This window comes from Lissotriton vulgaris, chromosome 1_2 (assembly GCF_964263255.1).
Source record: "Lissotriton vulgaris chromosome 1_2, aLisVul1.2, whole genome shotgun sequence".
Classification (NCBI taxonomy): Eukaryota; Metazoa; Chordata; class Amphibia; order Caudata; family Salamandridae; genus Lissotriton; species Lissotriton vulgaris.
The window spans coordinates 311,638,683-311,654,409 of record NC_141686.1 but is presented as its reverse complement, the minus strand read 5'-3'; the positions used below and the strand labels follow the sequence as shown (position 1 = coordinate 311,654,409).

General features: G+C 47.8%; 1 protein-coding gene across 1 annotated transcript in view; it reads right to left on the bottom strand.

Moving 5' to 3' along the window:
• TMEM132A (transmembrane protein 132A) overlaps positions 1-15,727 on the bottom strand; it is a 162,520-nt gene that overhangs the window by 54,945 nt on the left and 91,848 nt on the right. The window lies entirely within an intron of this gene.

The following is a 15,727-nucleotide window of genomic DNA, read 5'->3' as shown; positions in this document are numbered from 1 at the left end:
AATAGAAAAAAACATGTATTAGGGTGGTGTAACACCCCAAACACCCCCTGAAGCTACGTCCCTGACCACTACTTCCTGCAGTGATGCAGGCAGCAGTGCTGAAGGGGGGCGTGGCCCCTGAAGTGTGACGTCACTGCGCTGCCCCACAGCACCCCAAGCAGGAAGGGCCAGAAACTATCTAATTTTACCGGGATTCACAGATTACAATGTCACATGAGGACTATCTAACCGGCCCTTTTCCGTCCATACTGAACACGGCGCTGTCAATCTTGTAAAAGCGAACCTTGAACCGGAACAGGAAATGCACAAGTCTGAAGACACGTCACCCAAAAATAACTAAGTCTCCCACAGAACTGAAACGTTTCCAAATAACAGCCTTGACAAAACTTTCGACATTGGGCGCTACATTTTATCCCAACAGTGACCCGTGTCCTTCACTCGGTTGTGCATATTGAGCTGTGATGGGTAAGTTCCCATCATGCACTGGGACAGGAACAGACTAATTTGCATGTAGCCAGGTTCTGAGCTGGGATGGTGCAGTAAGCTAAGAAACGGTGATGGATCAAGCCCTGATCTTTGGACTGGGTAAGAGTGGTCTGCTTAATTCAGACACTCTGTTCATCACCACCCCCTTTTTTTAATCATTTTGTCCACCATAAGCGTGGAAGGGTATACTCAGATGTGAGTCCCTTGCTCATTGCACCATCAGGATTCAAGCAAGCCGGGCTGACGACGGCTGAAATGCCAGAAACCGGTCCCCGGTAGCTTGTTTCCTTCCCAGTATAAGAATTGGCTTGGTAGTTTGGTTTGCCCTGTTCCCATCATGCACTGGGACAGGAACAGACTAATTTGCATGTAACCAGGTTCTGAGCTGGGATGGTGCAGTGAGCTAAGAAACGGTGATGGATCAAGCCCTGATCTTTGGACTGAGTAAGAGTGGTCTGCTTAATTCAGACACTCTGTTCATCACCACCCCCTTTTTTTAATCGGGTAAGTTCTGGGATGCAGCCCTGAACTGGCCTGGGGCAGTGGCGTAGGAAGGGGGGGGCGGTGGGTGCGGTCTGTCCCGGGTGTCATCACTTAGGGGGTGACAAAATGACAAAAAACTGTGTGACAAAATGGCACCACATATTTTGCCATTTTGTCAAGTGTCATCACGGAGGATGGGGTGGGTGACAAAATGTCAAAAATATGTGTTTTAAACACATATATTTGCCATTTTGTCAAGCCGGGGGTGACAAAAAAAAATTGCCCCTGACCTTGCCGCGCCACTGGCCTGGGGGCGCAAAGTCTGACCCCGAGTGTGAGAAGTTGGCCTGGTATATGATGCTCACTAGTTCTAGTGATCACCTTGTACCATGCCAAGCAACCCTTATGATGATTGGTTGTAAGTCAACCTTATAGACCAGCTATCCTAGTGGTAGCGTGGACAAAGCAGTCTTAGGCTAAACTCTGAAAGGCATGTGAAGCAAGCTGTTTTACCATACACAATCCCCTTGAATACCAAATGAAAGGACACCACACAGATATATATTGAAAATATACATATATTTATTAACTACAAATATCCCCTATACTCTTTATGCGCACAGAAGCACAAGCGTTAAAACAAAACACAGTTTAAATACACAAAGGTTGCACAATATGGATGAGCCCTAGGGGCCACCTAAACCATATACTAAGAAAGTGGTATAAGAGATACCAATCGAAAAGGAAATAGGCCTAGGGCCTTGGGAATCGCTGGAGCTGATCGGGACTAGCAGTGACCAAGTCGGGAAAGGCCCCCGGGACTCGGGTGCAGTGTTTAAAGTGCACGCATTCAACAATGTTAAGTTTATGGTGCGTAAAAGTTGCAAAGTTAGTGTTTTAGGAACCTTCCGAGTGACCTAGAGGGATGAAACTTTAGACAGACACTAGAGTTGTGTACCAGTGTGGGAACACCGGCGTTGCTGAGTTACCTCACCCACAGGAAGCGGGTGCACAGGTGCGAAGTAGTGTCGGGTTTCGTTACGCAGGTCGATGGTGTTTGGAGCTGAAGATGCTGCAGGCGGCTCGATGTGAAGAGTTCCGGTGGATCCAAGGGTGGATCTGAAGTGGTGAAGACCTGAAAGCAGAGGGGACAATGTTCAAAGTCACTAGCCAGTGACTACCGTGGAACCAGATTGGAACCAGGCGATGTCGGGTGCAAACAGGCGTTGAGGTGTAGCTTCTCTCGGCAGCCACGTGGACACGAAGAGGTCGAGGACATCCAGGAGTCGATCACGAGCTGTCCCACGAAGGCTCTAGCTGATGGCGGTGTCGGCAACTTGATCGGAGCAAACAGGCCTTGGCTAATGCAAGCCACGCAGGAAGTGAAAAAGGCTTATCACTCGGACCAGCAAGGTCAGAGCGGGTGCTCCTTTTTACAGGAGCGAGGGCAAGTCTGGAGCAACCAGACCCGCAGTGTAGATTGTAGGTTTCGTCTCCAAGATGGCAGCTGACCACGTGGCAAGTGGCCGGGATGGCGCGTCGAGTGGCACGATGCAAAAGGGCCCCACGCAGATCATGGAGATGCTGGGGGGCTGATCTTGGGTGCAAGGGCTGCTCGGTTGTGGGGCTTCTCAAACCCCAAACCACAGCGTCGAGGGTGCCTTGGGTGCTGCGCAGTCAGCGTCTCGGGGGTCTTTCAAGAGGTCCGGTCCCACGTCTCTCGGTGCCTCCACGGGTCCCTTCTTTGCAGGGACTGTGGATCGGGCTGTGAGAAGTCTGGGAGTCTGGATCTTGTCAGGCTCTGGGCTCGGGCTCCGGCGGGAGGCGGTGGCAAAGCAGACGTCGAGTTGCTGGATGGTGCCTGTGTTCACAGGGTGGCCACTCCTAGGCCACAAGGGAGATGCTCTTCAGTCTTCTGTGCAGCAGAATGTCGAAGTCCAGTCGTCTTCTTAGTTTCAAGTTGATTCAGGATGATCTGAGGTGCTATGGCACTGCTCCCACTCTTATTCCAATCTGAGGGGTGGATCACCTGCTAGGTCCCTCCACTGGGTGGGACCAGGAAGGGGGGAGGTTACACCCCCTTTCCTTTGTCCAGCTCCTCGCCAGGCCTGGGTCTGGAAAGTCCCAGGACCGGTTTGGACTGGCTTATGCACGAGGACACCTTGTCTGCCCCGGGCATGTCTGATTCTATTCAGCCCTGTCCTACCCAATACACAAAATCCTGTCTGGGGTGGTGCTCGCACCTCCCAAGGCAGGAAACCCTTTGTTCAAGCCTCCCTCGCTGGAAGGACTCCCAGCAGCAGGAGGTCAGACTTGTGTCTGTGGTGGCAGCATCCATTTTGTGATGCTGAGGCTCTGGTTAACTTTAACCGGGGTTAAGGCTATGTACATGTCGTGTCCCTCTAGAAGGGTGGAATGCTATCCCCGTCGACAGAACTACCGAGGGGATAGTATTCCAAATCGTATGACACCTTACTCGACATGTTTTGATAAAGCCAAACCAAAGTTAGCATATAACCGCGAGGATTATAATGCACTTAAGAGTATATGGTATGGCAATATCCCAGAACAGCTAAGGGAGTTGTTTCCGACAGCTGCAGACAGGCTCAGCTCATGCTAGAGCACCATCTCACATGAAACCACGCACTCTGCCCCCAGGATTGCAGGGGCCTTCCATAGGAATGGCTTATAGGTTAACATGTGTCCAGTTAAGGTTAGATATAGGGATACTATATCTAAGCAAGAGGTGATTACACCAACTTACCCCAGCTGAGTGATCAGCCAGTTGTGTCAAATATGGAGGCCAGGCCAGGGGTGGCACAATACATGCTGCAGCCCCTGGTAGGCCTTGGATACACCTATGCCCTGGGTACCTAGGGTACACTGTTACAGGGGCCAATAAGGTGAACCAGTTCCAATTGGGTATGCACCTAAGGTACATGGAGTCCATTTTAAGGAGAGAGCAATCAGCCTGGGGCCCTGAATAGCAGGATCCCAGGCCAACTATGTCAAAAACCAGCTAAACACCAGGCAAAAAGTTTGGGGGTAACCATAGTCAGATATCCACCTTCCTACACTGAGCCCCCCCCGCATGTGCACCTACTGGTACCAGTGATGGCAGAGACAGCAGCTTGTTTGGTCCCCACAGTCACCGTAAACCATGACCACAATAACCTTGGCAAAGACCATAGGTTTTGCCTATCTGTGGATTGATTGTCTTTGCCAATGTGTATCTTTTTTTGCCCTGTTGTACAGCGTGCCTGAAAGGAAGACATAAAACGCTATGATGTGGTAAATGCTGGACGTGCCATAGCGCCTTTTCTCTTTACTTTCGACCAACTTGCACTCATGCACGTGTACTACATAGGTTAAAAAAAAAAACACTGATGAAGCAAAAATGGCTTCGTTATTTCTATTTTATTTTTGTGACCAGAGGGGCAAGCACAGTGAGACAGAACAATAGGTTTAAATAACACGGACAACAAATGTAGCCCTCCAAGCTAATTAGAGGATTGCTTCAGTGATGCCCGAGCCATATAAAACTGCAAAAAAGGCAGATCCTAGACCCCTCTGACGCTGCCTGAGGCCGAAGGAAGCCTCCTCCCTTCCCTCCTAGATAAGAGCGGGGCTGAGGGAACGAGGGAGGAAGTGCGCAGGGGTCGTTGCTAAAGACGCCGGGGCTTGTGGCAGGCATATTTATTTATTTAATGCCGTTTTATATAGGGCAAACTTTACCCTAAGGTGTCAGAGTGCTTTCCAAAAGAACCAGGTAAGTTACAAGAGGTATACAAGATAGACTGAACATGCTAACAAGTTACATATATACAGTTACAGGCACACAAGCTAGGCTGATCACGCAAAAAAGTTGCATATATACGGTTACAATGCTAACAAGTTGCATATATATATATATATATATATATATATATATATATATATATATTGACTTCTTTATTTATTCTTCTTTCTTCTCTCCTATCCTCTCAATTTGATTTCATTTCAATGTTATCATTAGTGGAATGTATCCTATTTGATATATTGGTGATGATTTGGATTTTATGTTGAAGAGGCTCTAATCATTCAGAATTTAACTAAAAACATATGCCCATCCAGGGCTTGATTGTTGTGCGTGAACATAATAACGATTGTGTTTCGAATTATTATGAAATTGATTTTTGTATGAATTTAGCACTCGAAAGTTTACTAGTTTGTTATTTAAAGATGGCGCTGGTTCTAGAGGTACTATCTAGATATATGTTAGTCCTCTTTTTATGTTCATGGCGGAAGTGACTATGTTTAAATACTTTGAATGTACTGCGCTCTGGTAAACACAGAGAAAGGTTTACTCCGAAACGCGTCTGTTTACTTGTTGCTCTGTTGCTGTAATAAACGTATGGTGACAAGTCCCCGCGAGTGCGATTCTTTCCTTGCGGAAGCCGTGGCAGAGAGAAAGTGGAGCTGTAATATTGATGCGGGTGCACCCATGCATGTATTCGCACCTGCCTGTGAGTGTGTCGAATTGTTTGGTGCTGTGGAGCGTAGATAGAAAGATAGATAGATAGATAGATAGATAGGATAGTCTCTTGACCCCATTTTTACTAACATTGCGACTATAACAGTCCTGGAGCCTTACCTTGTCCCCTGGTCGGATCACTCGGTGATTCCCTTTCACTGGAGAATTTCCAGGACGAGTACTACTACTTCCTCAGACAGAGGACTAATAAGACCTTGGACAAAACTTGACTTGGGTGAATGGAAGGGACTGTTAGAAAGCAGTAAGCCACCGGATAATCCTAATGTGGAAGGGGCTGTCTATAATTTTAATCAGTGGATCACCCAATCCCTAGATACGCTTATACCGAAAAAACCCTCAACAATTAGGAAGGGAGAGCTTAAACATCCATGGTTTACCTCAGACTTGAGGATACTAAAAGAAGAATGTAAAAGGGCAGAACGACACTGGCGGAAGGATTTTAGCGTGGAAAGGAAGACCAGTTACAAAGCCACCCTGAAGAAATACAAAACCACTCTTATTACCACTAAAACTGCACACCTCCACCCCACGCTATCTGGCTAATAAACTCAAAATCTCAGGAGGCTCTAGACCTTCACGCAATGCCGGGACACCACGAGAAAGCGGATTGCGGAAGATAAGCACCCTAATACAGGTGCTCGGTGGTTAATGCCACGAACACCGTACTACTCTTCAGACTGGCAGCGGTATCGCCTTTACATTCGGCCTTTCCCGGAGAACTGAGTCAAGAGGAATATAGAAATATTCCCCACGGGAACCAATAGACCTCCCGTCGAGCTATAATTCAACTGTACTCATCATCTGATCCTACACTCAATACCAGTCAACCTTGGCGAACTTGGGAGTCTACCTTAGGATTCCAACTGGACCTATCTCACTTAGTGAGGACACCGTCTCTACAGGTCATACGACTTTGACCCACTATTGGTAGCCAATCCTTTGATCCTCACATCTTTGTCCAATTTTGTTGACAGCACTGAACTATACTCTTTTTGCCCTGACGAAGTTCCTTAAAGGCAAATGGAACGAAACGCGTTGGCTGTGCCTATGTCCAATGAATACTACTAAATAAAGAAGAAGATACTTAATACATTACTGCCTTTTTTGACTTTAATTGTGTGCACCTTCCATTTTATGTTTTCATCTCTCTGATTCAGACACCTATTGGTAGCAGGTGTAGGAAGTAGTTTGCACCACCCTAAATTCAGAACTATAGGATCTGGAGTGCTTGACCTGGTCTGCTGCCTTGGTCTTTTTGAATTTTGATTTTACAATTACAATAGATAGATATAGTAAAAAGTATAAAAGGTGTCAGCATTAGGTTAAAACAAAAGTAAAATACATATACACAAACTTGACCTCATGTGAGTGCCAGGTAAATTACAAAAGGTACACAAGCTAAACACGCTAACAAGTTACACATATACAGTTGTAGGTACACATTATAGGCTGATCACGTTAACAAGTTATATATATGAAGTTACAACGCTAACAAGTTGCATATTTATATTGTAAAAAGTATGAAAGATATCAGCGTTAGGTTGAAACAGGAGTACAATACATATTTACAAAGTTTACCTCATGTGAGTGCTAGATGGTCGAAGTGGTCAAGAAATGGGTTGAGTTATTCCAAGAAGTGTCTTTAGAGGAGGAGAGTTTTAAGATCTGTTTTGAAGGTCCAGAAAGAGGCGGTGGTTTGGAGGGATGGAGGAAGTGGGTTCCAGATTCTGGTGGCCTTACAAGAGAAGGATTGAGCCATAAATCTTTCCCTTTTGAAGGAAGGAGGTTCGAGCAGTATGTTTTCCGCATTGCGTGAAGGTCTAGAGCCTCCTGAGATTTTGAGTTTATTAGCCAGATAGCGTGGGGTGGAGGTGTGCAAGGCTTAGTGGGTGATACAGGCAGTCTTATACATTAACCTTGCTTTGATAGGAAGACAGCAAAGAGACAACAGTAAGGGTGTGATGTGATCATTTATTTTAGCCTCAAATACGAAGCGAGCTGCTGAGTGGAGGATGGATTTTAGAGGGGAAACGTGGGATTTGGGGAGGCCAGTAAGGAGAAAGATGCAGTAGTCCAATCTGGAAAGAACCAATGATTGAACCAAGGTTTTTAGGTCTTGTTAACCTCTTCAGTGCTCGTGACGGAACCACTCCATCACGAGCCACGGACGGGCTGTGCTGGTGACAGAGTGGTTCCGTCACGGCACGGCCGCCCCGCCTACGCTGCGGGAATTCCGCACCTGTGCGGGCATTCTATTGAGAGGGCGGGGCCGTGACGGAACCACTCCGTCACAAGCACAGCGCGCCCGTGGCGGAGTGGTTCCGTCAGGAGCATGGCGACGCTCCACGGATCCCCCTACCCCCTCAGCGCCGCGGCGGAATTCCCGCCACGGCCAAGGGGTTAAGGAAAGAAGCGCCAAACCCCCGAGAGAAGGTGCAGTTTGTAGCGTGCATTCTTGGCAATGGTATTGATATGCGACTGTAAGTTGAGCCTTTTATCTAGGATGAAGCCTAGTGATTTGGCACAGTTAACAATGGTAGACTTATTGTTGAGAATGTTCAGATTGTTCATCCAAGATTGGATAGGAGGAGGAGATAGTGAGGTCGAGATGAGAAGGAATTTTGTTTTGGAAGGATTCAGTATTAGTTGATGAGTAGACAGCCAGTGGTGGATGGAGTGGAGAGTGGTGTTGAGGATTGAAATGTCATGAGTGATAGAAACCTTTAGGTAGATTTGGGTGTCATCTGTATATAGGTGATAATGGATCCCAGACTTTTTTGGGGGGGATTACCCAGCAGTTCAATGTAGAGGGTGAACAGTGTGGTCGTGAGGATCGAGCCTTGAGGGATACCTTGTCCAACAGCCATTGAAGTGGAAAGAAAATTAGCTATTTTGATGATCTGGGATCTGCCCGAGAGGAATGATTCGAACCATTTGAGCACTGTGCCTTCAAAACCCATTCTTAGCTTTAAAGTGTTCAAAAGAGTGTTGCGATTAACAGTGTCAAAGGCTGCGGATAGGTCAAGAAGGAACAGGAGAAGAGATTCTCTGGAGTCAAGTACTCGCAGGGTATCACCGATCACTTGACGTAGGGCTGTTTCGGTACTGCAACATTGGGTAAAACCAGATTGAAATTCGTCAAGGAGGGAGTGGACCTTGATATGTTTGGAAAGTTGCTTCACCACACAACTTTCTGTAATTTTAGCAAGAAAAGGAAGGTTGGTGATAGGACGAAGGTTGTTGAGATCTTCTGCATCAGCAGAAGGTTTCTTAAGAAGTGGGGTAACCTGTCCTGTTTTAAGGGCAGCAGGAAGAGAGCCTTGACTGAGGAGAAGGTTTATCAGACTGGTCTAGTAGGAGAGTGTGTAGGTGTAAAAGTCAATGGCAATGTCACTGGGGATGAGGTCGATGGAATGGTTAGAGATTTTAGTTTCTAGAATGCTTTCGAGGAGGGCCGTTTCAGTGATGTCAAAGTTCTGCCACAGGACTAGGGATTTACGGTCCTTGGGGGTGGGGTTGGATGGGTCTTATGATCCAGGAGTGATTTTCATTTTTCATCAAGAATACTGCAAATTCTGCCGCAATCTGGGGGGGGGGGGGGAAAGTCGTCAAAAATGGTGGCAGAAGTTGAGATGTTGGTGCTTTAGATAAGGTCGAATAACTTCTTAGGTCAGTTTTTTGCGGAATCAAGGAGGGTTCTGAAGTGCATCGCTTTTTCATGGAAGATGTATTTGTGGTATCGGGATCTTGCAAGGCAGAGATTGGATAGGATGGTGGTGGAAGGAGAATGTCTCATGGACATTCAACATGAATGGAAGTATCCTGTTTACTACTAGTAGTGTACACTCCCTCCCCTACTCCTGCCCCACAGCAGACAACAGAGGCTTGCGGGCTGAGAGACAGATAAGGAGCGGGGGATATCTCAGTCAGGGAGATTCATGGGGTGCGATCCTGAGGCTCCCTTACAGTGTGAACGACCAACAAGGTAGACCCGCCTTGAAGTGGAAAAACCTCTCTAAATAGGCATAACAGATGGAAACAAAGCCCCACTGTGTTACAGACCTGCTCTTTCATAGAAAGATTGGTCTAGGTACGCTCCAAGATTCTTAACAATTTTTGGAGTTCTGCTGGCTACCAATCAGGAGCCCATAGGTTAGGGGTCTTCCCAAATAGCATCATCTCGGTGTTACCTGCATTAAGCTGGAGGCAGTTCTCGGTCATCCACGCCACAGTAGCTCTCAGACCAGCGACAAAACGTTTTTTTTCTATACTAGACTCACTGTCAAAGGAAATCAGAAGCTGTGTGTCCACCGCATAAGAGTACAATTATACCCCATATGATTTCACTATCTTGGCCAGGGGTGCCACATAGATATTAAACAACGTAGGGCTCAAACGCGAGCCCTGAGGGCCACCCTTGTCCGACAGTACAGTGCCAGATCTAAAAGAACGCAAAGTGATGGTCTGTGTGCTATTATTCAGAAAGTCCTCGAACCCTCGCAGAGCTAAACCACAAACACCACACTCTTTTGTATGGGGATCACCGGGGCAGCTTGCCATGCTAAGGGGATTTTTCCATTTGTTATAGATAGATTAAACAAAGCGCAAACTAGAGGTGCAAGTATGTTAGAGAGAGAGGCTGCTCTCCTAGGAGCACAGATATCTAGAGGGGACCCAGATTTCGCCAAAACAAGAGCCGTCTGGATGATTATGTCATAAAAATAGTAAAGTGCCCAAGACTGGAAAAATATCTGGCATTAGAATGATCGAAATCCGGTTCCTCAGCCGTCTGAAGCTTTACATCAGAAAAGTTCTCATAAATCATGTTATTTTTCCCATCAAAATATTTGGCTAGAGCATCGCATAAGGCTCAAGTCGCCGGTCGGCTTTGTGTACAAGCGAATGGATTAATAAAATAATTTAGAACTTTAAATAGTTCTTTGGAGGAATTACCAGCTGTACAGATTTGATGAGATATATAAAGCTTTCTCGTCCTTTTAAGATTACGATGATAGCTAGTCAAATCCGTCCTATAAGACTCTTTAGAAGCGGAGTTCTTTGTATAATATCTCAATAGCAAGACGGTTATGGTATATTTTCGCCTGCACACCGTTTATCCCTAATGTTTTTAGATATGCTCACTCTTTTGGGTCAACTGCAAGACCCCAAATCTATACAAATAACCAAACAAAGCGAGTGGCACAGCCCAAAATATTCACAAGGGTCGAAGACAATCTCTTACACATTATAATGTCTATAACCAAATTATAATACAATTCCTGACAGCAAACAATCATGTAATGCACATTATTCTTTCAGATTGTTTTTCATCCATTTTTATTCATAATTTTCAAGTCAAAGCCAGATGACATATCCAAGATGAACAGCCTACGTGTTTCGTCCCTATCCACTTGGGACTTCTTCAGGGTGGAGCTCTGTTTTGTGGGAAGCCTTATCCTTAAACACCTGATGTCTGCATAATACTCCTCATACACCCATTCAGACCTCATATAGTTCCTCTAAAAAGTTTTTTTGAAAGTGGATACTTCCGGGAACGGACTCGAGTGAGAACCAGGAGATATTACTCGTTCTGCTGGTGGCAGGCATGTGCAATAGGGCCTAAATAAGTGAGGCCTGAATAAAGGACCTCTACACTTAAAAGAAATTTATTGCATTTTTGATATGTACAGCAGATCTAAAATCTGTAGTGGACCTGGATGAGAAACGGGCCTGGAGTCACGGGAAGATGCTGTATCGGCATGGCATATAGTTATAGTGATTGGTCAAGACCTTGACTGATCATGGGGACCAAACACGAGGGGGGCGGAGGTTTAGATAAGGGCGGAAAAAATTATATATCATTTTATATAATTTTGACTCATTATGATCCTTGCGATGGCGAAAGTATGTGTGTGGTGGTCCATGGTAACATTAAGTGGCCATTGGTGGGCAAGCAGGGAAGTCGGGTTCCTAGCAACGGAAGTATGGTTATATGCGTCGCCTATAGCAGTTTAATTCAGCCCAAGGGATATCATCGTTTAGACCCCCTGTATCGGATGAAAGTTTGAACACCCAGTTTTGTTCCTTCCCAAACGACGCTTCTTTGGAGATGTGTGGGAAGGCTTCCAGGATGGTGCAGTGGAGATCGTTTGTGGTGTGGTTATGTTCAGCGTAGAGTGCACATATCTTTGTGTTGGTCCTTCTACATCTGATGTTGCTTCTATGTTCAGTCATCCTTGTTGTGGCCGGGCGGGTGGTAATGTCTATATACCGAAGCGGACACGGGCAGGTGATGAGAACGACGCAATTGCGTGTGTTACAGTTAGTGTGTCTATTTTGCCGCCATATCCAAGTGTTTGTAATTGAAATGGTCTTGGTGGCTATGGTTAAGGGGCAGACCACATATTACCCGCAGGGGCAATGGCCCGTTACTGGAGGCAGGTTCCATTGGGCATTGGGCGGAGGTGGTGCATTCTTTTTGGGTCTGGTATTGATGAGTAAATCCTTTATGTTAGCAGTACATCTGAAGGCGAAGCTGGGCTTACTGAAGGCCTGTTCTCCTACCTGGAGAATTCTGCAGTGTTTGTTGATGACCCGTTTAATTATGTTGGATTCAGGTGTGCAGGTCTTGACACATATAATAAGATTTGATTATCGGATTTATAGAGCGCACGAATGCCCGGGGGCGTCTTGGCGCTAAAGTCGGGTTTGGAGCGTGTCTCGAGTAGAGCCGATCTGTTGGTATTGCGGGCTCTTTTCTGTGCATTTTTTATTTGGCTGATTGGGTATCGTCTGTGAACCAGGTGCGTACTTAGTTCAGAGCTTGTCTTTTGAAATCCTCCATGTTGCCGCAGTTTCTTCGTATACGTAAAAACTGTCCGTATGGAAGGCTCTCTCTTAGGGCTTTTGGGGTCTAGGAACTGCACACCCCTTTGATACATGAACAAAATGTTCACATTTTGCACACGCAACCACCAACAAGTCCTACCTAGATAAAACTGGGCATGCAAGATTTTTTTGGGGGGGCGGCGGGGGGGGAGGTAATACCACGCGCAAAGTGACAAAAACTATTTGCACAAAATATTCCCCATTGTTTACTGAAAAAAGAATGAAGTCTAAAACCACAATCCCTCTGTACACAAGTGGTACCTGCACCAGGGGGCTTCTACACCCGCTGCAGCCCCCACAGACTCCTGGTGGGGCTTCCACCTCCCGCACTTCAGAGGTGGACATCCCTAGGGCGGTTGCAGGGCAGACACAGAAATTTCATAAAACATTACTTCTGATATACAGAAATAGAACTTCTGTGAACCATCGGAGAGCAGGAGACGGCACCGCCTCCTGCGTAGAATGCTGAAGTGACGTAAAAGGACCCTATACAATTCTTTATCATGGAAGGGTTACGGTGTAGCCCTGCCAGTCTCAAGTCATGTGAAGGGCCCGTTCTGTGAATAATAGTGGAATCCGCAGGTAATATTTTATCCGCTGCGCATATGAAGCACCTGATGAGTCTCGTCTCAAGAAGCCGATGTGTCGACCTCATTATAACGAACCTACGACAATATCTTCTCAGCAGGCCTTGTGATAACGAGCTGTGCAGCCGGCTCTCCGTCTACTGGAACAGCAGGGACACTTCTGAAAAATGGATTCTTGATTCAGGCAGCAAAATAACATTTTTAGGTTGAGCCCATTACACAGAGCATGAGCTGTTTGTCGAGAAACAGAATGTGAGCTTACCAAGAACATACAGGGGCTTAGAGCCTGCACATTGCTTAGCATTGGTTGGTTTTCCTATCACTCTCACTTGCCTACTTCTTATTAGTGCCCCAGCTTGTCAATCTTGTGTTTGGCCCTCCCCTGGAGCATAGCCTCTTTACCATCTCTTGATTGTCTGGCTTGCTTTTCAAGTACTACATTATGATTGCATGTGTTTCCTGCTGCCTCCCTCTAGTAGGTCTCTCCCCCTGCACTCAGTGTTGCTCACTGCTGCCCGTGGGCTTCTCCCTGAATTCTTCCATGTTGCACTCGCTCTCAGGTCTCCCCTCATTCCCTTCTCGGCTGTGGGCTTCCTGCCACCCGCTCTATGTTGCTCTTTTGACCGCCACTTCTCCTAGCCATCCTGCCATCCAGGTTGCTTTCCTCTCATGACAGAGTACTGAACTCCAGAGGCTCGATGTGTGGACAAAGGCGGTCCCCTCTCAGTACAGAGTACTGAACCCCAGAGGCTCGTCGTGGGGCCAAAGGCGGTCCTCTCTCAGTACAGAGTACTGAACCCCAGAGGCTCGTCGTGGGGCAAAGGCGGTCCCCTCTCAGTACAGAGTACTGAACCCCAGAGGCTCGTCGTGGGGACAAAGACGGTCCCCTCTCAGTACAGAGTACTGAACCCCAGAGGCTCGTCGTGGGTCAAAGGCAGTCCCATCTCAGTACAGAGTATTGAACCCCAGAGGCTCGTCGTGGGTCAAAGGCGGTCCCTTCTCAGTACAGAGTACTGAACCTCAGAGGCTCGTCGTGGGGCAAAGGCGGTCCCCCTCAGTATGGAGTACTGAACTCCAGAGGCTCGATGTGTGGACAAAGGCGGTCCCCTCTCAGTACAGAGTACTGAACACGAGAGGCTCGTCGTGGGGACAAAGGCGGTCCCCTCTCAGTGCAGAGTACTGAACCCCAGAGGCTCGTCGTGGGTCAAAGGCGGTCCCCTCTCAGTACAGAGTACTGAACTCCAGAGGCTCGATGTGTGGACAAAGGCGGTCCCCTCTCAGTACAGAGTACTGAACACGAGAGGCTCATCGCGGGGACAAAGGCGGTCCCCTCTCAGTACAGAGTACTGAACACGAGAGGCTTGTCGTGGGGACAAAGGCGGTTCCCTCTCAGTGCAGAGTACTGAACCCCAGAGGCTCGTCGTGGGGACAAAGGCGGTCCCCTCTCAGTACAGAGTACTGAATCCCAGAGGCTCGATGTGTGGACAAAGGCGGTCCCCTCAGTACAGAGTACTGAACCCCAGAGGCTCCTCGTGGGGACAAAGGCGGTCCCCCCTCAGTACAGAGTACTGAACCCCAGAGGCTCGTCGTGGGGACAAAGGCGGTCCCCTCTCAGTACAGAGTACTGAATCCCAGAGGCCCGTCGTGGGTCAAAGGCGGTCCCCTCTCAGTACAGAGTACTGAACCCCAGAGGCTCGTTGTGGGGACAAAGGCGGTACCCTCTCAGTACAGAGTACTGTGAACCCCAGAGGCTCGTCGTGGGGACAAAGGCGGTTCCCTCTCAGTACAGAGTACTGAACCCCAGAGGCTCGTCGTGGGGACAAAGGCGGTCCCCTCTCAGTACAGAGTACTGAACCCCAGAGGCTCGTCGTGGGGACAAAGGCGGTCCCCTCTGAGTACAGAGAACTGAATCCAGGAGGCCCGTAGTGGGTCAAAGGCGGTCCCCTCTCAGTACAGAGTACTGAACCCCAGAGGCTCGTCGTGGGGACAAAGGCGGTCCCCTCTCAGTACAGAGTACTGTGAACCCCAGAGGCTCGTCGTGGGGACAAAGGCGGTCCCCTCTCAGTACAGAGTACTGAAGCCCAGAGGCTGGTCCTGTATCCAGCACCTCGAACCCGTGTGAACCAGTGGGTTCAGGGGTCCCTGTATCTAGCACCTCGAACCCGTGTTAACCAGTGGGTTCAGGGGTCCCTGACTGTATTTCGCACCTAGAACCCACGTGCTCCAGGGCAGAGGTTGGATCGCAGATCTTGGGGCCCTCTAAGGAGATCCTGGCTGACCCGAAGCAGCAGGCTGGCCTTTGGTGTCCGTCAATGACAGCAAAAGCCCCAATGCTGCCGGGTCAGAGGTCATGGGCAGCGTAGAGATCCGGTCTGTTGCCTGGAAGGGAGGCTTGGTACCGGCCCATATACACTGGGTCCCTGCAGAATGCACTGGTGTGAGTGGGGGGCAACTTAAGGCAGGGCTTTAAGTGGGATGAAAAAACTGGGGGGGAGGGGGGCTTCTCTAAGGGGCGGGCCGATGTAATTAAAGGCGTGGCTTCAAAAGACGTAAATTGAAAAGGAAAATCTGTGCTTCGCATAGTGTGTCACGTGACTGAGTATTTTGCTGCTTCTGTCATTGCATCCAGATATATAACACAACAAGCAACATTACACCTGCAACAAGACAGGACTATTTGGCTTTGCCAGTGGTTGTTAGTTGCATATGATAAATAAGCACCAACAACGGCTTCGCTGTTTAAAACACT